The 15222-nt window shown below is 39.4% G+C and overlaps 1 protein-coding gene and 1 pseudogene across 1 annotated transcript in view; one reads left to right on the forward strand and one right to left on the reverse strand.

Moving 5' to 3' along the window:
* DIPK1A (divergent protein kinase domain 1A) overlaps positions 1 to 15222 on the reverse strand; it is a 107265-nt gene that overhangs the window by 56652 nt on the left and 35391 nt on the right. The gene's annotated exons all lie outside the window — the stretch shown is intronic.
* LOC121027485 (non-histone chromosomal protein HMG-17-like) lies at positions 8272 to 9586 on the forward strand (annotated as a pseudogene).

Consider the following 15222-nt stretch of genomic DNA (forward strand, 5'->3'; position numbering starts at 1 on the left):
GTGTGTGTGTGTGTGTGTGTGTGTGTGTGTGTGTGTGTGTGTGTGTGGATATATACAGGTTAATTTAACAAACATGAAATGGTACTAAAGCCTCTATTATTAAATTTTATTTTTTATGATGGAATCACTTTTACTTTTTAGTTATAAAAATAGCAAATGTTCATTGTCAAACTTAAATAATTTATAAAGGATACAAATAGAAAGGGAAAGGTTTCCTGGAGGATTGATAAAACATGTTACCTCCTAAATTTGAGTTTACATAAGTGTGAAATGTATATTAATGATCAGAGGCTCTAGGATGGCCCACGCAGAAACCCTACGGCCTGATAAAAGTCCACACTACTTCCATGGAAGGAAAGAATATCCAAGTAGAGGGCTGCAGGATATGAGGACCAATGGGACAAGGAAAGGATATTGGGTTAACACATTCCACAAGGAAAAAAGCAGAAGTGGTACATTTTTTATAGTAAAGGGATGAAAGGAGAGGCTAAGATAATCTCTGTGTGGTCTAGACTGAGGGGCTTGACAGAAACACAAATAAGCAATAAACAATCTCTCAAGCAAACTGAGTATCTAGAAGTACACAAAAATGAAATTAATGGAAAATATACAGAAAAAATAAATTTGTCTCCTGCTTACACTATAAAACTCAAAGATAAATAAATGTTTGTTGGTCTAACTTAGAAGGCCAGTTCTTGACTAGAGACTATAGAACATTAAAAAGTTTCTAATTTACAAGTCCATTCCTCAATTTTGCAGCTAGCTCTGATGGAAATTGTTTTTCTTAAGCCAAAAATGAGGTTGCCTCTTCATAACCCCACACTTTCCTAATCATTCCTATAATCCAATGTCAAGATTGTGCTGACATGTTGTCTTTACAATTTTAGTTTGCACTAGTTTGTAGATTGCTTGGTAAGTGCTCTAAACTGTGTGGGTATATTCTGTGTTCTCCACAGGACCGTAAATTCCAGGAAATGTCTTCTTTTCACTTTTATCTAACAATACAATGACTACTAAAATGTAGCCAGATGATCACAAAACCTTGCTTATTAATTCTATGAGGGAAGAGGATAAAAAATAGCAATATATGGCTTCACACTTGGATTATTAATATCACCAGCTATACTGGATTCTACCATTCTCTTAACTAAACAGTTGCTCAAACATTAAAGACCATAGCCCTGAAAACTGCCTATTAGCCTTGCTTCATCTCCCACCCCAGCCCACACCATCCCCACTCTACAGAACTTCATGCTGCAGAGATACCAGAGTATTAATGCTTCTGAAACACACAAGTGCTATTTACATCTCTAGGGCTTTCACATGTTTTCTTCTCTCAGCAGTACCCTTCACGCATCTGAGCATCTGGATTACCTTTCCATCCTTTATAACCCACTCAGAAGCCACCTCCTCCAAGATCCCCCATGTCCACCCTAAAAACTGTATGATGCTTTCTCCTGTTCTATCTCTACACCTGGAACAAAACTTCTACTGTTGCACTGAGTGTACTGTGTTGTAATTAACCTACTACATGTATTTATTCCATTAGACAATTTCAGGCTTGGTAAAAATTTATCCAGTTAAGGAATAATGGGAGGAAAGAATGGAGAAATGGAGGGCAGGAAACCCAAGGAAGTTTCTGTCACCTCCTCGAGCAGGAACCATGTCTCATTTTTCTCCATATCTCCAGGGAGTAGGGCAGGTCTTAGGACATACAGTACTCACCAATTGTTTGATAAATTTTTTGACATAAATTTTAAAGGAAAGAAATAATAAACCACTTTGGCATGAAATTCTTAAAGGAAAAACTGCCATTAATCGAAACCAGGTATTGTTTGAGCCAAATCAATTGTGGTGCACATAAGCACCTTAGGGGCCCAGCTTGAGACTCTATGGAATCTTAGTGCCAAGAATTAAGGTAGGCACTTGGAATTCAAAAATGCCTGGGGGGTCTGGGGGGCTCAGTCGGTTAAGTGTCCAACTTTGGCTCAGGTCATGATCTCACAGTTTTGTGAGTTCGAGCTTCATGTCAAGCTCTGCTGCACAGAGCCAGCTTGGGATTCTCCCTCTCTCTCTGCCCCTCCCCCACTTGCATTCTGCTCTTGGAAAAATAAATAAATAAACTTTAAAAAACATGCATGAGACATGTTTCTCTCCCTGAAAGGGCTCATAGCTGAGATGGGAAATCAGGTTCATAATAAGATAATCATCATATAACATGATAAAACCTATATCCAGGATATGTTCAGAATACGTGGGGATAAGGAAGAGATGTATATTATCTAGCTGGGGGTGATGGTGGTGGGGAGAGGGAGAATTTGGGAAAGACTTCCTGAAGAAGATGGTCCCTGGGCTCTTAGATGATCAAGGCATGCCTTAATATGTTTTGTTGATGGGTGTCCATGAAGGGGACTAGTTGCTTTACGGCTCAAGTATCCTCCTGGGAAATCACTCATTCTAAGGGGAACTGAATCCTAGCACATAAGCTACAGTAAGGACAGTAAGTTGGTTTTGGAGAGGTAGCCAATACTGTGTCTTTAAATTTTTTTTTTTCAACGTTTACTTATTTTTGGGACAGAGAGAGACAGAGCATGAATGGGGGAGGGGCAGAGAGAGAGGGAGACACAGAATCGGAAACAGGCTCCAGGCTCCAAGCCATCAGCCCAGAGCCCGACGCGGGGCTCAAACTCACGGACCGTGAGATCGTGACCTGGCTGAAGTCGGACGCTTAACCGACTGCGCCACCCAGGCGCCCCAATACTGTGTCTTTAACTGGACCAGAAGAAGAACCAAAGAGAACTGGATCTTGGAGGACATTGTGCATCAGAGCATGAGGGTGGCAGAAGATTTTACCAGAGTAGCCAGAGTGTAAGAGGAAGGAAAGAGGTGTGGGATGTGGTGGCAGAGAGAAAAACATTTAGGGATCCAGACTGGAGGAAATGGCTACCCACGAAGTAGCCCAGAAAACTGTATTCCAAGGCAGATTTGAGCTATCCCTGGTGACTCTGACCTAATTGTGAAAGAGTTTGAAGGAAGCCAAAGTTTCCACAGTTGGGAGGCTAATGTGAAGTCAGAGAAATATTTACCTGCTGCTGTTATGGACACTTTATTATTATTATTATTATTTGAAATCCCAGATTGCTTTGTCCTATGTTGCATGAGAAAAGTATGAGCCACCATTCCAGCCCACAAAGAGTTTACAATTGTGTTGAGAAAGCAATTGTTTTCATTTCATTTTTAAGTGCTATAGAAACACACTCAGGATAAAAAAAAAATCGTTAAAGATTTCCCAGAAAAGGAGGGAATGAAAGCAGAAAGCAAAGATGAGAATATCAGACCACGTCCAGAGATATTTACAGATCATGTATTTGTTTAAAAATCTGAAGTAGGGGTGCCTGGGTGGCGCAGTCGGTTAAGCGTCCGACTTCAGCCAGGTCACGATCTCGCGGTCCGTGAGTTCGAGCCCCGCATCAGGCTCTGGGCTGATGGCTCGGAGCCTGGAGCCTGTTTCTGATTCTGTGTCTCCCTCTCTCTCTGCCCCTCCCCCATTCATGCTCTGTCTCTCTCTGTCCCAAAAATAAATAAACGTTTAAAAAAAAAATTTAAAAATCTGAAGTAGAACAAGGCGGTATATACAAGCTTACTAATCAGGAGATTTTGGTGGAAGGGAGTTTAAAAAAAAAAAAAAAAGACAATGTGCTACATTCTAAATGCCCTTGAGGATAGTAGGAGAGTGGCAACCTAGGAACCAGACTCAGGCAGGACAGTGGCTGTGGGGTAAAGTGTCAGGCAGGATGTCTCAGGAATAAGAACAGTCTGACGAAAGATAATTCCTTAGGGCTGGGCGGTGGGCAAGAACTGGATCCAAAGTGAAAGACCTACAAGATTCTGACAGATGAGGTCAGGGGAGGTGTCTGGAAAGATTTCCTGAGTCAGAAGTAGCATATACAGAAAACTTTCCAAGGAGTCCTCAAGCAAGAGGTGAGCTGTTAACGATTCCTAGCTAGAGCAGACAAGACTCCCAACATAAGTGCTTGAAGTTAATTACCTTGTGTTGCCCAGGGTTGGCAGGCAGGGAAGGAACATGTGGAGTTGTCCAGAGCCAGCAAGATAGTAGGCTTCTGCATTTATATTCAGATCTCTGAGAAGCAGAGGTGACCTGGTGGGCTACTACTTGCTAGAGATGGTGCCTGTTAGGTGTGGGTGTGGCTAACGGTTTCATCCTGCCTCCATTTTCAAGTGTCAAATCAGGGTAGTTGCTAAAAAGCACTTAAGGAAGTCATTTACAGAAGGTACAAGGCAAGAGACCAGGAATTCTGTTCTCAACCTCTGAATTCTCCTATTGGAAATCCATCACACTGAAGGTAATCAGAATGCCCTCTTATTGTTTACTTCAGGTTGGAAGCCATTGCACAAGACTATTAAGATGTCACATTTGTCTTATGGTCTACTGTTAAAGTTAAAGAATTTTGAAAAATGGAAGAGGTTAATATTTTAAATGTCTCCTTTTACATTGTTTTAGCTAATGCTGTATTTTGAATAATATTTGTATTCTCTCATTTTACCATTTAATGAAATCTTAATTGTTTTTGGCTCTCTTGTTCCACTATTTTGTATGCTTTTTTCCTTGCTTAGTAATAGCATTTCATCAAGTTTTCTTTAGTTTTTTTTCACTGAAAATAATACATGCTCATTTCAAAAGCTGAAAAATAAAGCATAAAATTAAAAAATCATAGTCTTGTAGTAATCATTAACACTTTGAAGTAGTTCCTTTCAGTCTTTTTTTTTTTTTTCTGAGAAGCCTATTTTTTCTTTAATTACTGTACTGTAATATTATTTATTTGAACTTCTGGATCTTGTGGTAAACAGTGCCTGAGGGAGAGGATTTTCCAGATGAATTGTTTGTGCCCAATTACACAATTTTGTCCAGTGGGAATAACAACTCATGAGGAAACTGTCTGCTTTTAAGTTTGATCCAGATACCACAAGATACACATTCTTTCAGATTCGTGAGTGTGCTCCATTCCAGCTGTGTGGTTTGCTAGGATGAGGGCTGTACTAAGAACCTGTGTGGCCTCTGTATACTGGCAGTCCTGTAGGAACTCTGCCAGGTCTTTCAAAACATACGTTCTGTTCTTAAGTTCTTCATTTTTATTTGTTTTTCAATCAACTAATTTTTTTTTCTTCAAGAGGTTGTGTGAAATGTCGGCATAGTTTTGAACCCTGCCTGGCACATAGGAATGTCTGCTACCTTTGTGAATGAAACAACATGAAGCTAGGCACCACACTGTAGTTGGTCTTCTCTCCTGAACACTGGCTCACCTTCTGACTTCTGATACCATCCATATGCTACCATCTCTTCCACAGTTTTCATCTTTTATTTTTCCCTATGTTCCCAGAACATTTCTTAAATGTGTTTTCCACATCATTGCTTCAGCACACCTCAGTGTGAATTCTACCTTTTACTGTCTCCAATTCGTATCTTAATTCTGCTACTGCATGTTCAGTTTACCTATACCTATCCAACCTTACTGCCCCCTTTTATCTCAGCCTTCTCGTTTCTTATGCTTTTATGCTTCAGTTCAATACAGGCCAGGTCTTCCTGCATCAACAAAGGATAACAGAAATGTTTTTAAATTTCTTATAGATCTTATACTAAATGATTTTCAAGTTGTTATTCCTTTAATTCTTCATAATGGCATTCTCCTGCATTTGTTCTAAAAGCGTTGTAAGTTCGAGGAGGCAGAGCTAAGATGCTAGAGCAGTAAGAGGACCCTTGGCTTGCCTCCTCCTTCAGCCACAGCTATATAAATATTAAATCATCCTGAATACCCAAGAAGTCAATCTGAGGACTGACAGAACAAACTGAACAACTAGAGGAAGAGAAGAGGCCACATCATGGAAGGTAGGTGGTATGGAGGCATGGATTGGAGGAGAAATGGATTGCAGGTGCTGCGGAGAGGAGGGAGCCCAGGTCACGGAGAGGCAAGAAAGAGAGAGAGAGAGAGAGAGAGAGAGAGAGAGAGAGAGATTGAGAGAAGGGGGAACCCACAGGGATCACACAAGGAAAAAATTTCCCCAAAGCCACTGATTGGGAAAACAAGAGGGTCGATTTTCATGAGTTTTTACAACCAGTGGGGCTCAAAGACTGGAATTTTAGAGGCCCATGGCATGGTTGGTGTAGAGCCCAGAAGGCACTGCAGTGTTCCTATGGAGAAGAAGGGCAGATCGCTCCAGGGCAGATGACTGAGGATCCCCTGGGACACACTGAGAGAGATAGTTCCTCCTTCTTGGAACACATCTGGGAGAAATGGCATTGCTTCTCCAGGGACAAAAGATCCAGCAGACACTATTTCTCTCCCCTGCTCCTCAGCATAGGTTCAGAGACAGCTGCTGAGGGCAGCTAACCTGGACACTGGCTTTTTGCTATGCTTTACTCCAAACCCCATGCCCCTGCGCTTTGGTGCTACTGCCCTTCTGGGACAAACCTGCATCAGTTTCAGCTTGGTGAGATCCTCCTCCAGAAGCCAGAGAGGGTCCCCACCACACCAGATCCCTAAAATTTAGAGTTTTAAAACTCAGCCAGCCTGCCTGGGATGGAGCCCAAGATGCTCTGTGCTGCCAGGCAGGGAGACAGCCAGGACAGATAGGATGAAGGTAGGGATCTGAGGGACACCTGGGACACATGAGGGGAGACTGTTCATTCTCCTGGGAGGGCTTCCTGGACAGTAGTGAGCAGGAACTACCCTCTCAGGGGATGATGGAGGGGGCTGGCACCATTTCTCTCCCCTACCCCTCAGGATAAACTACCTTCAATAAGTAGCACAGTGCCAAGTGGCCCTAGATAGCTTACACCAAGCCTCGCCCAACCCCCCTCCCCCGCACTCTGCAGGTGCTGCTTTTCTCAGGCAAGTGTGCCTAAGAACAGCATAGTGGGTCTCTTCCCCAGAGGAGCAGCACAAACACCCTACACACACCATGTCTACTGACCATAGCATTCTGCAAAGCTTCAGTTCTAGTGGAAATAGCACCAGATCTCATTTAATAAGCAGACCAGAGCACACCTGGTTAAAACTTGCCACACTCTGGTCAAGGAGTGGCCAACACGCTCCACTGCAGGCAAGGAGAAACTCTGCAGAAAACTGACCTGAGGGAAAGAGCAGCCAAACACAGCAGCAGAGTGCACACAACATATACCAGGGACACTTCTGGAAGTGCCAGGCCCTGGACAGTGTATGACCTCTTCTTCATAAAGTCATTACTATCAGGAGAGGAACATAATAGGCTTTCCTAACACAGAGAAGAAAACAGAAATTTAGACAAAATGCAAGATGGAAAAAATCATCCCCAAAGAAAGAACAAGAAAAGATCATAACCAAGGATTTAATCGAAACAGATATAAGTAATACGCCTGATCCAGAATTTAAAGCGACAATCATAAGGATACTACCTAGGCTTCAGAAAAGTATGGAAGACACCCAGGAGTCCCTTACAACAGAGATAAAAGATCTAAAAACTAGTCAGGCCAAAATGAAAAATGAAAAAAACTGATATTCAAAACCAACTAGATGTAACGACCACAGGAGAGAAGCAGAGGAATGAATATGTGATATAGAAGATAAAATTATGGAAAATAATGAAGCCTAGAAGAAGAAGGAAAGAAAAATATTAGATCATCAAAGTAGACTTAGGGAACTCAGTGACTTCATAAAGCATAATAACATTCATATCATAGGAGTCCTGGAAGAAGAAGAGAGGGAAAGGGGGGCATAAGGTTTATTTGAGGAAATTATAGCTGAAAACATCCATAATCTGGGGAAGGAAACAGACATCCAAATCCAGGAGGTGCAGAGAAGTCCCATCAAAATCAACAAAAGCAGGCCAATACCAAGATATAACATAGAGATAAAGAAAAAATCCTAAAAGCAACAAGACAAAAGAAGTCCCTAACTTACAAGGGAAGACAAATAAGGTTAGCAGCAGATCTCTCCACAGAAACTTGGCAGGGAAGAAGGGAGTGGCATGATATATTCAATGTGCTGAATGGGAAAAATATGCAGCCAAGAATACTCTACCCAACCAGAAAAGGAGAGACAAAGAGTTTCCCAAACAAAACTAAAGGAGTTCGTGACCACTAAACCAGCTTTGCAAGAAATATTAAAGGGGACTTTAAATGGGAAAGAAAGACCAAAAGCAACAAAGACCAGAGAGGAACAGAGAAAATCTCCAGAAACAACAACAAAATGAATAATAAAATGGCACTAAATTCATATCTATCAATAATTACTCTGAATGTAAATGGACTAAATGCTCCAATCAAATGACACAGGGTGTCAAAACGGATAAGAAAGCAAGACCGATCTAGGAAGCAGAAGAGGCAAGAACAACCCACAGACCAGCCAAAGCCTGCATGCCACTGCATCCCTGCATCCAGCACCCAGATCCTGCCACTGTCACCACCATGCCCAAGAGAAAGGCCGAAGGGGATGCTGAAGGAGATAAAGCCAAGGTAAAGGATAAGCTATAGAGAAGATCTGAATGGTTATCTATTAAACCCACTCCCCAAAGCCAGAGTCCAAGTCTAAAAAGGCCCCTGCAAAGAAGGGAGAGAAGGTACCCAAAAAGAAAAAGAGGAAAACTGATGACGGCAAGGACAGGAATAACCCTGCAGAAAACGGAGATGCTAAAACATACTGGCACAGAAAGTTGAAGGTGCTGGAGATGCCAAGTAAAGTGTGTGCACTTTTGATAACTGTGTACTTCTGGTGACTGTACAGTTTGAAATACTATTTTTTATCAAATTTTACAAAAATGGAAAATTTTGTTTTAATTTTTTTTTAAGCTATGTTGTTAGCACACAGGACACTTCATTGTTGTTTTGGGGGAAGTGTACACATCACTAATAGAATATCTCCAAAGCTAGACTGATACAAAGGGAAAAACACCTTCCCCTTCTAGTTTTGAGAAACTTCCTCTTGGCTCCCAGGAGGAGGGATTCCTTGATGTTGACACACACTAGCCGGCTTGACATAATAGCCTTGTGGTATGGAAAAACTAAAATTAATTTTTTATGTCCTCTTCTCTCTTTCTGACTTCAACATAGACTTGACTCCATTTAACCCAGAGACCTTTTAGAACCCAACCCCCAAAAATGATTCCCAGTATGTCAGGCAACCTGGTGTCACCATTGAGATTGTATCCCTCAAAAGAGTTCCTTTTCTAGTTAGCTGTCAGATCTTCAGAATGATAATTCTGCCATTTTCATTTCATTACTTGAAAGTCAGGGATGGCTTGTGAAAAGTTGTTAAACAACATGCTAAATGTGAAATGTCAACCCTTACTCTAAGCTTTCCCTATTCAGGGCATCAAATAAAGACTTCTTTGGGTTTTATAGTAGCTTTCAGATTTTGGTAGCCCATTGAAGAAGGGAGTCTGAAAGTTGTTGTATAGTGTTAATGACTGGCTGCCAATGTCCTGCCTGAAATACCATGATTGTTTATGAGAAGTATCTTTAATAAAGCTGGATACAGTTTGAAAAAATAAAAATAAAACAAGACCGTTCTATATGCTGCCTACAAGAGACTCATTTTAGACATAAAGACACTGCAGATTGAAAGTGAGGGGATGGAAAACCATTTAGCATGCAAATGGAAGTCAAAAGGAAGCTGGAGTAACAATACTTAACATCAGACAAACTAGATTTTAAACCAAAGACTGTAACAAAACAGGAAGAAAGGCACTGTATAAAGGGCACTGTATAAAGGGGTCCAACCAACAAAAAGAATTAACAATTATAAATATTTATGCCCCTAGATGGAAGCACCCAAATATATAAGACAATAACAAACATAAAGGAACTCATTGATAGTACTACAATAATAGTAGGGGACTTTAACACCCCTCTTACAGCAAGGGACAGATCACCTAAGCAGAAAATCAGTAAGAAAACAATGACTTTGAATGACACACTGGAACCAGATATATTCAGAACATTTCATCCTAAAGGAGTGGAATATATATTCATTTCCAGTGCACATGAGACATTCTCCAGAATAGATCACATACTAGGTCACAAATCAGGCCTCAACAAGTACATAAAGACTGAGATCATACCATGCATATTTTCTGACTACAACACTATGAAACTTGAAGTCAACCACAAGAGAAAATTTGGAAAGACCACAAATACATGGAGGTTAAAGATTTCATACTAAAGAATGCATGGGTCAACTAGGAAATAAAAAAGAAATTAAAAAATACATGGAAACAAATGAAAATGAAAATACAATGGTCCAAAACCTTTGGAATGCAGCAAAATCAGTCATGAGGGAAGTATATAGCAATACAGGTTGATGACCTGTATCTTACGGTTCATGGGATTGAGCCCCACACTGGGCTCTGTGCTGACAGTGCAAATCCTACTTGGGATTCTCTTCCTCTCCCTCTCTCTCTGCCCCTCCCCCGCTCACGCTCTTTCTCTCTCTCTCAAAATAAATAAGCATTACAAAAAAAAGTCATTGCTCTAGGGAATCTACTAGAGATGAAAGGACATTAGATTTCTTACATAACTGTCTACCATATTCACCAGAAAATGTTCAGAGTTATATATCTAAGATGCAAATCTAATGTCATTCTTCTGCTTAAACCCTTCAAGTTCATTCTGAAAGCAATGGAAAGTAAAATGTAGTGATGTAAGAATAAATGCAGCAGGGGCCATTAAGAAGACTGTTGTGATGAACTAGGCAAATTATGAAAAAGACCTAAAATAAGGCAGTAGCTTTGGGAACAGAAAGGAGATGGCTCTAAGATCTGGAGACTGGACATACAAAGAGCAGAGACAAGGATATACTGAAAGAGGAAAGGTAGTGATATTTACCAATTCAGGAAATATAGAAAGCAGACCAGTTTTAGAGTAAAAGAAGGTAAGTATGGTTTTGGAAATGATGAATCTGGGGTGGTGACAGGACTTCCAAGTGGTGAAGGTCAGGAGGCATTTGAATATTGAGGCTTAGAGCTCAGCAAATAAGTAGTAATTGAAATTATGAATATGAATAAAGTCATCTAGGGAAAGTAAATAGAAAAATAAAAGGTAAATAATAAGATCCTGGGGATCAGGAGCATTTAAGTAATGAAAACAGCACTGCCCCACAAACAAATATTCAGAAATGTGTGAAGAGTAGCATTACAAAATTAAGGGAGGCAAAACAAGATAGTAGATTCAAACTCAAACAGATCAACATAAAACATGAATGAACAAAATGCTGTTAAAAAAAACAAACAGCCTGTTAAAACAAACAGCTGATAATAGCCTGTTAAAAAACAGATTATCACAGATAAAAATAAAACAAAATATAATCTAATGATGTGCTATTCATAAGACTCACATCTAATTCAAGAATACAAAAATGCTTAAAGTAAAAGAACGGAAAAAGTTATCACTGATCAACTATAAACTGAAAGCTGGTACTATAGGTGATAATATAACCATACCAGCACCAGCCAAAACAGACTGCAAGGAATATATCCTAATGATAAAATGAGAAATCATCATGAAATACAGCACTTTTAGATTAATAGATTCCAACTGTACAACCTCAAGATTCATAAAGCAAAAAGGACAGAACTATAAGGGGAAATTGGAAAATTCACAATAGTAGTGAGAGATTTGAACACCTCTCTCAATAATTGGTAAAATAGGTAAACAAATAAAATTAGTAAGACCGGAAAAGATTTGAACAATATGACAACATGAGTAGGAAACTTAACCTGATATAGAATATTTCACCCAGCACTGCTACGTACATGTTATTTTCAGCATACGTGGAACTTTTTTTTGGTGCTAAGGTATAAATTTGGTCTCAATAAAATTCAAAGGGTTTAATTCATACAAATAAGCAACTAACAGGGAATCTACAGCCTTAAAGGCACAGGTCAGAAAAGAAGTTTGAAAATCACAGAGTCAAAAGATCTGAAGACACCTCAGCAAAGAACATATACAAATGGCAAATAAATATATGAAAAGATGTTCCACATCATACACTATTAGGAAACTGCAAATTAGAACAATAATGAGATACTACCATGCATTTATTAGAATGGCTAAAATTCAAAACACTGACAATCCCAAAAACTGGTGAGGATGTGGATCAATCAGAACTCTCATATTGCTGACAGGAATGGAAAATGGCACACTCTGAAAAAAACAGTTCAGTAGTTTCTTACAAATGAAACTTACTCTGACTATACAATCCAGCAGTAATGCTCCTTTGTGTTTACCCAAATTAACTGAAAACCTTTACATTATGTTTATAGCAGCTTTACTCATAGCTGCCAAAATTTGGAAACAACCAAGACTTCCTTCACTTCATGAGTGTATAAATAAAATATTATTCAGCTTTAAAAAGAAAAGAGCTATCAAGCCATTTAGGGCCATGGAGGGACCTTGAATGTGTATCATTAAGTAATCAGTAAAAATCTGATTAATTTCACCTGTATGATATTCTGGGAAAAGGCTAAACTATGGAGACAGTAAAAAGAACACTGGTTACCACAGGTTAGGGGTGGGAGGAATGAATGGATGGAGCACAGAGGATTTTCAAGGCAGTGATACTATTTTATATGATATTGTAATGGTGGATACATATCATTATACATTTGTCCAGCCCCATACAATGTACAACACCAAGAATGAACTCTACTCTAACATGAACTACAGACTTTGGGTGATAATGAAGTATTGGTGTAGGTTCATCAATTCAACAAATCCCCTATTCTGGTGGGGAGCATTATTAGTAGCAGGGGAGGCTGTGTGTGTGTGGTGTATATAGGAACGTTACTTCCCAATCAATTTTGCTATGGATCTAAAACTGCTATAAAATAAAGTATATTTTTTTTAAAAATAGCCAAACATACATCTCAAGAAGTTAGAAATAAGAACAGAAAAACAACAACAACAAAAACAAGTTCATAGAAGGAAAGGAAGAATATAGAAACAAATAGAGAATAATCCAAAGATTAACAAAATTAAACTTTGTTCCTTAAAAAAAAAAAGTTCTGGGGCGCCTGGCAGGCTCAGTCACTAGAGCATGTGACTCTTGATCTCAGGGTTGTGAATTCAAGCTCCACATTGGGAGTAGAGATTACTTAAAAAGATTTTTTTTAATGTTTATTTATTTATTTTGATAGAGAGAGAGAGAGAGAGAGACAGAGCATGCGCATGCACAAGCGGAGGAGGGACAGAGAGGGAGAGAGAGAGAGAGAGCGGATGAGGGTTCCAGCTCATAGCAGAGTGCAACGCAAGGTTCAACCTCATGAACTGTGAGACCATGACCTAATCCAAAATCAAGAGTTGGACACTTAACTGAGCCACCCATGTGCCCCCGCCAAAAGTTTTTTAATTTAAAATAAAAGTTTCAAGAAGAACTAGAAAGCGTGAGTAGTTTCTACACCTAGAAACTGAGGAAGGAAAAAGTATTAAGAAAGCAGGCCTGGTCAACAGTACCCAATGGCATAAAAAAGTAAATAATTATAATGGAAAACTGCCTGATGACTCTGGCAATAGGGAGATCACAGATTACCCTAGCCAAGAATAGTTTAAGTAGAATGGAATGAAGTAGAACTAGTTTCTAAATGGGAAAAAAAAAAAAAAAAAATCTTGGAGATGTTAACATTAATGCTGATATTATACATTTGCAAGATGTTTCTTTTTTTTTTAACCTTTGCACAGTGTCTCCCACATAGATGCTCAAAAAAGTATTTGCTGAATTAATTCATTTGGAAGAGAAAGTATTACATGTAAAGGGCTTTAAATGCTTGACAGTATTGAGAACTGAATTAAGAAGGCTTGAGATTTCTAAATAGAGATAGAGCCTAGTAAAGCTGATGCTTAAAGATTGATCTGGATTTGGGTTTACTAGCATGAGAGGGAATACAGAGGGCAGGGAGCCTACTTAGGACATTGTTGCAGCAATGCAGGACAGCGGAAATGCAGTAAGATGAACAGTGAAATCTGAGAGACATTATAAAAATGAAATTATTAGGATTTGTTAATAAGTGGATATGGAAGTTAGGAGAAAAGGGTGTTAAAGGTCTCTGAAAGACTGGGGCATCTGAGTGGCTCAGTCGGTATAAGCGTCCAACTTCAGCTCAGGTCATGATCTTGTGGTTCGTGAGTTCCAGCCCCATATCAGGCTCTGTGATGACAGCTCGGGGCCTGGAGCCTATGTTAGATTCTGTGTCTTGCTCTCTCTCTGCCCCTCCTCTGCTCACATTCTCTCTCTCTCTCAAAAATAAATAAATATTTTAAAACAATTTTTAAATAGGTATCTGAAAGATTGAAAAAGTTCATAAAATGAAGAATGAAGATCATTGGTGTCATACAATGACATTTTAACTACAGACGGTTCTCGATGTCGATTGTTCAACTTTACAATGGTGTGAAAGCAGCATACATTCAGTAGAAAATGCAATCCGAATTGTGACTGTTGAGCTTTTCCCAGGCTAGCAATACCCCAGGCTACTAGTCTCTCTTGTGATGCTGGGCAGTGGTAGCCCCAGCTCCCAATTAGCCACCCAAATATGAGGGTAAACAACTGATACTGACATCTATTCTGTACCCATAAAACCAGTGTTTTTCACTTTCAGTACAGTATTCGATAAATTACGTGAGTTGTTCAACACTGTATTATTAAATAGACTTTGTCAGATGATTTTGCCCAACTGCAGGCTAATGTAAGTGTTCTGAGCACGTTTAAGGTAAGCCAGGGTAGGCTATGAGGTTAGGTATATTAAATGCACTGTTGACTTACTATGGGTTGATCAGGATGTAATCTTGTTGTTAAGTCAAGTAAGATCTATAAATGCAACTTCAACTAGATTTATTCCTTTAGCCTAAGAAATTGATATTTAATTTTCAGCATTTAAATTTCAGTCACAAACTTTCTCAAACAAATAAATTTTAAATCCAGGTGTTAACTGGGATCTTTATAAATGAATAAAAATCAGTGAAAAATTTATTCAAATTCAAATACTTTTATCTTTATTTCCATAAGGCAAGATAACGGGATACATTGAAATATCCATGGAAAAAGCCACAAATAAAAGTTAAAAAAAACCCAACAATTTAAATTTAAAGCAATTTTAGGGGCGCCTGGGTGGCGCAGTCGGTTAAGCGTCCGACTTCAGCCAGGTCACGATCTCGCGGTCCGTGAGTTCGAGCCCCGC

This window comes from Herpailurus yagouaroundi, unplaced genomic scaffold (genome assembly GCF_014898765.1).
Source record: "Herpailurus yagouaroundi ecotype Mexico unplaced genomic scaffold, PumYag 77, whole genome shotgun sequence".
NCBI lineage: Eukaryota > Metazoa > Chordata > Mammalia > Carnivora > Felidae > Herpailurus > Herpailurus yagouaroundi.